The following is an 11,654-nucleotide window of genomic DNA, read 5'->3' on the forward strand; positions in this document are numbered from 1 at the left end:
GTATGGGAGAATATATTTGAAAATGACAGATCCGATAAAGGCTTGACGTCCAGAATATATAAAGAGCTCACACGCCTCAACAAACAAAAAACAAATAACCTAATTAAAAAATGGGCAGAGGAACTGAACAGACAGTTCTCCAAAAAAGAAATACAGATGGCCAAGAGACACATGAAAAGATGCTCCACATCGCTAATTATCAGAGAAATGCAAATTAAAACTACAATGAGGTATCACCTTACACCAGTAAGGATAGCTGCCATCCAAAAGACAAACAACAACAAATGTTGGCAAGGCTGTGGAGAAAGGGGAACCCTCCTACACTGCTGGTGGGAATGTAAATTAGTTTAACCATTGTGGAAAGCAGTATGGAGGTGCATCAAAATGCTCAAAACAGACCTACCATTTGACCCAGGAATTCCACTCCTAGGAATTTACCCTAAGAACGCAGCAATCAAGTTTGAGAAAGACAGATGCACTCCTATGTTTATCGCAGCACTATTTACAATAGCCAAGAATTGGAAGCAACCTAAATGTCCATCGGTAGATGAATGGATAAAGAAGATGTGGTACATATACACAATGGAATACTACTCAGCCATAAGAAGTGGAAAAATCCAACCATTTGCAGCAACATGGATGGAGCTGGAGAGTATTATGCTCAGTGAAATAAGCCAAGCGGAGAAAGAGAAATACCAAATGATTTCACTCATCTGAGGAGTATAGGAACAAAGGAAAAACTGAAGGAACAAAACAGCAGCGGAATTACAGAACCCAAAAATGGACTAACAGGTACCAAAGGGAAAGGAACTGGGGAGGATGGGTGGGCAGGGAGGGATAAGGGGGGGGGGAAAAGAAGGGGGGTATTAAGATTAGCATGCATGAGGGGGAGGGAGAAAGGGGAGGGTGGGCTGCACAACACAGAGAGGACAAGTAGTGACTCTACAACATTTTGCTAAGCTCATGGACAGTAACCGTAATGTGGTTGTTAGGGGGGACCTGATATAGGGGAGAGCGTAGTAAACACAGTATTCTTCATGTAAGTATAGATCAAAAATTAAAAAAAAAAAAGAAAGAAAAGTGGGATTACTCCTTGATAGGATAAAACTATTGGTAAATCAAAGATCAACGCATGCTTTTAATATCCTTAATGTTGATCACTTAAAGGGTGTCAGATGATCAGCTATGGAGGTACTCTTTTCTGATAACATTCCTTTCTCTTAAAAAAAAAAAAAGCAGTTACTGTGTGCTGACCTCCAATGAGTTCTGCACAATGGTATAGAGGGCATGTCAAAGTGTGGGCAAAGGGTCTGTTTGTTTTTATGCAGAAGATCAAGGCCTAGCTTGGATACCCAGAAATTGAACTAAGATACGATATGAGGAGGAGCTTCCGGCATCAGCACTCTCTGGAGGACTTGTGCCAGGGGGATGATCATCAAAAAGCCTCCACAGGGATCCAGATGATGCTGCGGTTTTGGCTGCATCCAGCCCACCATCTCCTGGACTTGCCATAGGTATGAGGAGGGAGATGTCTAGGCTGGCATGTGTATACAGTGAGACAACGAATTTGACCGGATCTGTACTGTTGGAACTCAACCAGGAGTTGGGAGGGGTGCAAGTTGTAGCACTCCAAAATCTCACGACTATAGACTATCTATGGTTAAAAGAACATATGGGATGTGAACAGATCCCAGAAATGGGCTGCTTTAATTTGTCTGATGGTTCAAGTACAGTTGGACAATATCCATCATATCACAGATAAATTTTCACAAATGCCTAGGGTGCCTAAATGGTTTTCTTGGCTTCACTGGAGATGGATGGTAATTATAGATTTGCTTTGTTTATGTCACCGTATTCCTATTATGTTAATATGTGTGTGCAAATTAGTTAGTAGTTTAAAACCTATACATACTTAAGGTACTATACAAGAAGATATGTCAAAGAAATAATCAATCCTCCCATGTTTCCTTCATATGCTACATCTATAGCTTTTCTTCTTCCTTCCTAATTACAACCCTTAAATAGAATTCGTGCCTCATATCGAATTTACCGAGTATCATAATTCCTCCAGGTGGTAAAGATACCTCGAGACAAGTGCTGGGCATAGAAGCCACAGGGCATAAATCTGCAAAGAAGTAAAAAGCTAACCTTTGCAAACAATATGGCTTCTCTCTCACTTACTAACTTCACATTTCCCTGTATGGCCCCGGAAGATGACTGGTTAGCCAGAGACGGGTAAGATTCCTCAAGGGAGGAACAACCTAAGACAGGCACAGTCGCAGGGGGGCCATCAGGTGAGAATTTGGGGATCAACAGAGGTGAGGCTCAGAACCTCACCCCCCCTGCTTTGAGAGAAATCTTCTGCATCCATGGATGTCTTGCTGCCCTTGTCTAGCCTGGATTAATACTTAGTCCATAGGCACACACCTGATCATCTGATCATCTACATTTGCTTCTTACAGCACTAAACTATGTTTTCTACCTTTATCTTGCATCTACCTACCACTTCAGCATTTTATTAAAAATAAAAATAATAATAATAATAGGAGAAATGTGGGATCAACATATAAATCAAGTACAAAAATCAAACGAATATTCATATTTGACCTGATTGTTTATAGGTCATAATGCATGATCAAAACCGAAAGTTTCTGTGATGAATGCCCTTGTACTGTTCACCATGTAAGAATTTATTCACTGTTAGAATTCGTTCACCATGTAAGAACTTGTTCGTTATGCTTCAGAAGATTGGAGACTGACGAGAATTAGGCTTGAGATGGATTAATGATTGTACATTGAGCATTGACCCCCCATACTGAATTTTATTGTTGTTAACAACCATTTGATCAATAAATATGAGAGATGCCCTCTCAAAAAAAAAAAAAATCATCCATCATAATCAAGTGGCATTTATTCCAGGGATGCAAGGATGGTACCATATTCATAAACCAATCATTATCATTTATCACATTAACAAAGATCACATGATCATCTCAACAGATGCTGAAAAAGCATTTGACAAAATTCAACATCCATTCATGATAAAACTCTCAACAAAATGGGTATAGAGGGCAGGTACCTCAACATAATAAAAGCCATATATGACAAACCCAGTCAACATCATATTTAGCACTGAAAAGCTGAAAGCTTTTCCTCTAAGATTGGGAACAAGACCAGGATGCCCACTCTCCCCACTTTTATTCAACGTAGTACTGGAGGTCCTAGCCATGGGAATCAGACAACACAAAGAGATAAAAGGAATCCAAATTGGTAAGGAAGAAGTTAAGCTGTCACTTTTTGCAGACGACATGATATTATACATAGAAAACCGTAAAGACTTCACCAAAAAACTATTAGAATAACTGAATTCAGCAAAGTTGCAGGGTACAAAATTAATACACAGAGACTAGTTGCATTCCTATATACTAACAACAAACTAGCAGAAAGAGAAATCAGGAAAACAAGTCCATTTACATTTGCAGCAGAAAGAACAAAATACCCAGGAATAAACGTAATCAAGGAGATGAAAGTCCTTTATTCTGAAAACTGTAAGAGTCTCATGAGAGAAATTAAAGAAGACACCAATAAATGGAAATACATCCATACTCATGGTTAGGAAGAATTAATACTGTCAAAAAGGCCATCCTGCCCAAAGCAATTTACAGTGCCATCTCTATAAAAATACCAAAAGCATTCTTCAATGAACTAAAACAGTTCTGAAATTCATATGGAACCACCAAAGACCCTGAATAGCCAAAGCAATCCTGAGAAGGAAGCACAAAGCTGGGGGAGTCATGTTCCCTGACTTCAAGCTCTACTATAAAGCCACAGTAATCAAGACAATTCGGTACTGGCACAAGACCAGACCCATACACCAATGGAGAGACCAGACATAAACCCATGCATTTATAGTCAATTAATATAAAATAAAGGAGCCATGAATGCACAATGGGGAAGAGAGAGCCTTTTCAATAACTGGTGTTGGAAAAACTGGATGATGACATGTAAGGGAATGAAATGATTACTGTCTAACTCTATACATAAAAGTAAGCTTGAAATGGATCAAATACCTAAAGTAAGTCATGAAACCATAAAAGTCTTAGAAGAAAATAGACAAAAATGTCTGAATATAAACATGAGCAACTTCTTCTTGGACACACCTCCCAGGTAAGGGAAACAAAATACAAAATGAACAAATGGGACTACGTCAAAATAAAAAGCTTCTATAAAGCAAAAGACACAATCAGCAGAAAAAGGCACCATACAGTATGGGAGATGTATTTCTAAATGACTCATCTGATAAGGGTTAACAACCAAAATATATAAAGAACTCTTACACCTCAATATCCATAAAATAAATGACCCTATTAGAAAATGGTGGAACACCTGAAGAGACACTTCTCCAAAGAAGAAATACAAATGGCCAACAGGTACATGAAAAGATGCTCCACATGGCTAATCATCAGAGAAATGCAAATTAAAGCCACAATGAGATATTACCTCACAACAGTTAGGATGGCCACTATCCAAAAGACAAGAAGTAACAAATGCCGGTGAGGGTGCAGAGAAATAGGAACCCTCCTACATGTGTTGGTGGGAATGCAAATTGGTGCAACTGTTGTAGAAAGCAGTATGGAGGTTCCTCAAAGAACTAAAAATAGAAATACTATTAGACCCAGTAATTCCACTCCTAGGAATTTATCTGAAAAAAACAAAGTCCCTGATTCAAAAAGACATATGCATGCCTTTATTGCCTCACTGACTGGAAGCAACCTAAGTGTCCATCAATAGATGAATGGATAAAAAAGATGTACATATACACAATGGAATACTATTCAGCCACAAAAAGAAAAGAAATTCTATGATTTGCAACAACATGGACTGATCTAGAGGGTATTATGCTCAGTGAAATAAGCCAGGTGGAGAAAGAAAAACCCTATGATTTCACTTCTTTGTGGAGTATAAAAACAAAGCAAAACAGAAGGAACAAAATAGCAGTAGACTCATAGACACTGAGAAGGGACTCATGGCTACCAAAGTGTGGGGGGCGTTTGGAGGGAGGAGAGCGAGGGGGAAGGGGACAAATGGGCACAATAATTCACAATCACAATTTAAGTTGGTCTCGGGGATTGTAGTACAGAACAGAGAATAAAGTTAATGATCCTGTAACATCTTACTATGTTAATAGATAGTGACTGTGCTAGAAGGGGTGTGCATTTAATAATATGGGTAACTGTTGAACTACTGTGCTGTATAATTGAAATCAACATTATTGTATATCAATGATGTCTTTAATTAAAAAAACACCAAAAAACAGTAGCTGCTCACAAGGTAAATGAATAGAGACTTCAGTGACTAAACATAACCGGAAATAAAGTCTTTGCAAAAACAGTTTGGAAGTCATAAAACAAATGGACAATTTCAGCCTTCAACAATCAAAAACAGCAAACTGTAGGGAGGATTTCCAGGGTTACTGCATTATAGTATTCCAATGTCTAGTTTTTAACAGTAAAAACAAAAAATTAAAGGCATCCAAAGATAGAGGAAGGTACTGTACATTCACTAATTAGTTAATTCAAATTAACTGATAATCTGTCCCTGAGGAAGCATAAAAAACTTGAACTTAACAGACATGAGGCTATAAATCAACTGTCTTAAATGGAAAACAATAGACAAACGGCAACCAGAGACAAAGAACCAAAGGAAACCAAGAAGACAATGGATGAACAAAATCCGAATACCAATAAAGAGGAACCATAAAAGAACCAAATAGAAATTCTGGAGCTGAAAAGCACAAAACCTGAAATTAAAAAAGTCATTACGGGGGCTTAATGGCATATTTGATCAGTCAGAAGCATCAGTGAACTTGAAGATAGGACATCTGAAATAATCCAGACTGAAGGAGCATAAAGAAGAAGAGAAGTGAACAGAGCCTAGGGGACCAGTGGGACACATTACTGAGTCTGAAAAAGGAGAAGAAAAGAAAAGAATAGAAAGAGTATTTGACGAAATAACAACTAACTCTTGAAAGCAGCAAGAAAGAAGCAAGACACCAGGGATATTCAAGATGAACATCCATTTTCCAGTCAGACCATGGGAAACAGGCAGTGGGGAGGCATATTCTAAATGCTGAAAGAAAAAATTACCAACAAGATTTCTCCATCTGGCAAAAATTGAGTGATTAAGGAATACTCAAGCAAACAAAAGCTGAGAGAGAGAGTTTCATTACTTCTAGACCTGCTGTGGAGGGCCAGAAGCATTATCACCTGGGAAGTGATGTCACCCTAAAAGTTGCATCACCAGATCCAAACACCAGGAAGTGATGTCACTGGAAGTGGAAGTGACAACACCCGCGAAGAGCTCAGTCTGGAAGTGACATCATTATGAGCCTGTATATATAAATTGTGCTAAAAAAATAAAACTGCGTCACTTGTCTGCCACCAGCTTCAGTGGACCTCCTGATCCCAGCTTTTGTTTCTGTATCTTTCTTATATCTTTCTCTGTTTCCCTTAATCTCCTCATCCCCTCCTCTCAGGTTCGGCTGGTTTGTGGAGCTGGTCTCTGCAGGTGGTGCTGGAACAGGGACCTGAGTACGGAGTAAAGGGGACCTGAGAAGGTCAGGTCTCACATAAAAGGCTGGCAACTTCAGTGAGGAGCCTCCTAAAGGAGAACAGAAATACGTCGATACGGTACAGACTTAATAAAGTCCAGGGGACAGTATGGGAGCTTAGTATCGGGAGTAAAACTTGGGATAGCAAGGTTCAAAGGACTGTCAGGTCCACCATAAAAATTCTGTATTTTGTATATATGCCTAAAGATATAAATAAGAGACAGTCTGGATCAAAAGACCGAGCATTCTTTGTACATATGCTTAATGCTATGCTTCACACCTGCAGCAGTAATGTGTGCAGCTGACAGTTAAAATCTTTTGCTTTTGAGCAGACTTTGCAAGAAGTGGGGCTGCAGCCTAAACAGAGCTTCACTTCTCCACGAGCCTTGGGACTTTCCTGTGGAAACATGTGCTTTGTGCAATTTAGTGAAAGTAAGTTTAGAACCCCTCCCCAAAAACCTGTTGCCAGATAAACCTCTTGAAGGCAACTTTGTGGCTGAACAACTAAAACAAATGGTGACTGGCTATGAGGCGCCTGTAAAATCCACGGCCTCAGGGAGTGATGAATCTTTGCCTCCCGAATATGAGCAGGAACTGACTCAGGAGAAACAAGAAAGAATCTGGGTCATGGGGGTGGGGGAGAAGGATGATGATGCGGATCCACCTACGGACTTCGGAGTATGTGCTAGCTGACCTTGGGAAGTCTAAAACAACCTCTCCTTATCTCCCGCTCTCTCCCTTTGCAAGTATACTGCATTCTCTTTAGTAATTTGCAACCTGGGCAATTAATCTAGCATCCAGGTCCAGCTGTAAACTACACAGTGGAAGGTAGGATGGATTCCATCTTAAACTTACTCTTTAGCAAACAGACAATAGCTCAGCCCATAATTACATCATCATTTTGCAACTGGACATTAGTAACTAAAAAATCTTTGTATGTTTCTGTCTGTGAATGTATTCTTTTATGTTGACAGTAGTCATTACCTCTCAATCTACATGTTTGTATGTCTAAATGTGTAAATGAAAAATATTTTTCTACCTCCAGATATTAATAAAAATTAATTTACAGACAAGTGCTTGTAAAAATTGGGCATTCTAAAACTTCCAGAAATTCTAATAAAGGATATTAAGCTTTAATGCTAATTTAAGTTTTACTGAAATGGACATGTCCTTATAGTTACCAGCTGCTTGTTTACTTAGTCATTTAAGTTGCTGTTACTTGTCAAATCTTTCAAGAAGATGCTTAAAGAGAGGTTTGACTGTCTAATGTTTGGTAAAAGTTTTGTCTAATGTTTGGTAGAAGTTTTGTGAGTAATCTAGCATGGTTGCTAAGGAAGAGTAAAAAAGTGTAGCAAATGAACATCTTAATAATAACAGTGTGTTAATGTATAACAGTGTGTATATCTGCAAACAGCCTTAGAATGTTTGTGGTAACCAAAGTTCTTAAAGTTTTGCTAAGTATATGACATATTTTGTGCTCAGTGAGAAATTGTGCTGTAAGGCACATTTCCAGAAATGATAAAATGTGTTCATAAATGTATCAATCTGAGGAATGCTGGGTTAACAGCTTAAAAGGCCTATTTTTCAGTGTTCACTGAAAGTTAAGGTACCTAATGGTTTTAAATTATAATTAAAACTACTTAATATAATAAGGAAGACATTTCTGTATGCTAAAGAATGTGTTTTGATAAGAGAAAGTATAAAAAATAGAAATGCATTGTATTGAAAGGAGAAGAAGGTAACTGTTCTTAAGTACAGCTGTTTATTGGGTGCTTAAGAAAATAAGATCTTAATATTAAAAGGACCGTAAGCTAAGTGTTGTTAATAACTGTGTAATCTTCTATATTTGCCTTTAAACCTTTTTATCATTCTGGTTAAATAGTATTACTTAATAACAACATATAATTCTATTCAGGGAAGTGCCTTAAAAACTTTCTTTTGACAACTTCCCAACACCAAATTCAAAAAGGTGCTTTCACCTCTAGTTAACTCTGATATTTTCCAGAGGGCCCCTGGAACATGTCAGAGGAATCTTTTTTCCTCATTGGGGAAAATATTTAGCTAATTCGGTTTATTTATTTGAGATAATTACCTGCTTAATTACCTAGAAAGCACTGTCAAAAGAATGCTGAACTTTACTCAATGTTTTATGTTATAAAAATATCCAAATATCCTTACATCAACTGTCTTATAGTAAGCTCTCATCAGATCTTTAACCACTGTCATAAGTAAGTCTTTTATTATAGTTTATTACTCCTAAACTTGACATCCAACTTCACAACAAACGTGGAGAGCCCATCCTCTGACGTGGGAACAGCTCAAGAGGCTGACTCAGGAGGAAGAAGAGATGGTCAGACAAGACAATCTGACTCTAATGCCTAATAAGCTGCTCCTAGTGATGTTAGCCATCATTGCCATCCAATCAGCTGGCAAGCCCTCCAGAAAAGAATCCACGCAGACTGAATGAACCTACATCACCTATGGCTTCAACTAAAGAAAGAGGGGGGAGAGCTCCCAGCCCCTTGAGGTTTTTCCAATCTTAAGAAGGTTTTCCAATCTTTTCACCTTTCTTACTGTTTGCTGGTTCTGTTCTATCTCTCTTTCTTCCTCGAACAAAGCCCTTTTTAAATCTCCCTGCCACATACAACAGGGAGGGCATTTTTCATTGTCTACTGTAGTCCAAAAGCCAGGATTCCGCTGGCTGGTGAGGGAACCCCAAGGCAGGTGCTGGGCATGGAGGCCATGGAGGCATAAACAACCAAGGAGACAGAAAACTGACCCTCTTGAAGAATGTTCCTCTCTCACTCACATCACCCTGATTGGCCCCAGAGGATGGCTGATTAGACAGAGACAGGTAAGATTCCTCAGGAGGGGAACAACCTAAAACAGTCACAGTCATAGAGGGGCCAACAGGAGACAATTTGGGGTCAAGAGAGGTGAGGCGCAGATCCTCACCACCCCCTGACCTTGCAGAGGCCTGAACCTTCACCATCTCTGAGAGAGGTCTCCTCCTTCTCCTATGGCTGCTTCACTGCCCATGCTTGGCTCAGATTGAGAACCAGGCTGTGGTCATGATCCCACTTTTCTCTTCCACTGTGGGAAATTAAAGAAAAAGCTATTTTCTATCTTTTTCTATGGGAATGTAAGGGAAGGGCTGTTAAAAATGGGATATTAAACAGAAAGCTTTCTATGATCTCATATTTACCACCTACATTTTTAATAAGGAAAAAGGGGGAAGATGTGGAGGGCCAGAGGCAATATCACCCAGGAATTGATGTCACCTTAAAAGTGACATCACCAGATCCGAACACCAGGAAGTGATGTCACCAGAAGCAGAAGTGAGAACACTCGCTATGAGCTCAGTCCAGAAGTGACATCATTATAAGCCTGTGCATATAAATTGTGCTAAAAAAATAAACTGTATCACTTGTCTGCCACCAGCAGTCAGTGGACCTCCTGATCCCAGCTTTTGTTTTCATATCTTTCTTACATCTTTCTCTGTTTCCCTTAATCTCCTCATCCCCTCCTCTCTGGTTCAGCTGGTTTGTGGAGCTGGTCTCCACAACCTGCACTCCAAGAAATGGTAAAGGGAATCCTTCAGTTGAAAGGCAAGGATGCTAGACAGCAACTGAAAGACCTATGGTTCCTGCACTGTGGTTTGTAACTCGTTTTTAGTTTCTACACGATTGAAAAGAAAAATACAAAAAAAACAAAAGTTCATGTTTTGGGGAATACAGTGTATAAAGATAAAGATGTAGTTATGGAGCAAAGCTGTATGCTATGCCTACAGAGCACAGCATGTAGGCAAACAGAGTTTCTGTGTGCTATTAAAAGTCAAATTGGTATCAATTCAAACTATACTGTTATCAATTTTGGATGTTAACTGTAATCCCCATGGTAAATATTAATAGCTAAAAAATGCACAAAAGAAGTGAGAAGAGAATCAGTGCACTCAGTATACTACAAAAAATCAGGTAAACACAAAAGGTGTCAGTAATAGAGAAAATGAGGGACAAGAAAAGTATTAGACTTCCAGAAAAAAATATCCCAACAAACAAAACAAAACTAGTCCTTCCTTATCAGTAATTACTTTAAAAAATAAATAAAACTCACTTAACTGACCTAGAGGGAGGGAAGTAACAAACTCTAGCCCCCTACAGCCTTTCCTGCTCACCTAAGGAGTTGAGAAACACAATGAAGGCCACAGCCCAGAGGCACAGGGCCACAAAAGACCAAGACCTACTCACCAAACTGTACCCCTCCAGCCTCTCCCTGACCTCCAACTCTATCGTGACATCACACCGGCTCCTATGTGATAACAGGAGGCTACAGCTGAAAGAATGGGCCAAGTTCTGACCATATATAAAAAGGAACGCCTCGGCAACCAAAAGACAACAGAGGAGACAAACACAAGGACACGGAATTTTAGCCTCTGACACCTACAGCTAGTGTAAGCAATACAGTGTGACTCCTCAACAGATAAACATAAGTCCTCACACTGTTCACCTCAGATCCTTTTTCCAATACATCATATCTACCTAGCAACAAAAAATTACAAGGCATTCTAAAATGCTAAACACAGTAGAAAGAGGCAAAGCAAGCATCAGAACCAGACACAGATACGGAGAGATTGTGGAGTTATCAGACAAGGACTTTAAAATAACCAGGAATAATGTATGAAGGGCTCTAATGGAAAGAGTGGACAACACACAAGGACAGGCAATGTGTGCAGAAAGATGGAAACGTAAAGAATTAAAAAGAAATGCTAGATATCAAAACACTGTCAGAGAAATGAAGGATGCCTCCTATCAGAAATCTATGCCCAGGCATAGCATATTCAAACTGCAGAAAATCAAAGACAAGACATAACTTTAAAAAAGACACTGTCTGGCAAATTTCCACCAGTGCTGGAAGCCACAAATCCTGATTCAGAAAGTTCAATGAATCCCAGGCTGTTAGGATGTATAATTGAAAAGATGGAATGGTACAAGGTTTTGAATTGGAATGACAAGGTCAGCTATAAACAGAAAAAACAGACCCTATC

The 11,654-nt window shown here is 39.2% G+C and overlaps 1 protein-coding gene across 4 annotated transcripts in view; it reads right to left on the reverse strand.

Moving 5' to 3' along the window:
* Positions 1-11,654, reverse strand: part of IARS1 (isoleucyl-tRNA synthetase 1) — a 113,240-nt gene that overhangs the window by 13,009 nt on the left and 88,577 nt on the right. The window lies entirely within an intron of this gene.

Source organism: Manis javanica, chromosome 2 (genome assembly GCF_040802235.1).
Source record: "Manis javanica isolate MJ-LG chromosome 2, MJ_LKY, whole genome shotgun sequence".
NCBI classification, from domain to species: Eukaryota; Metazoa; Chordata; class Mammalia; order Pholidota; family Manidae; genus Manis; species Manis javanica.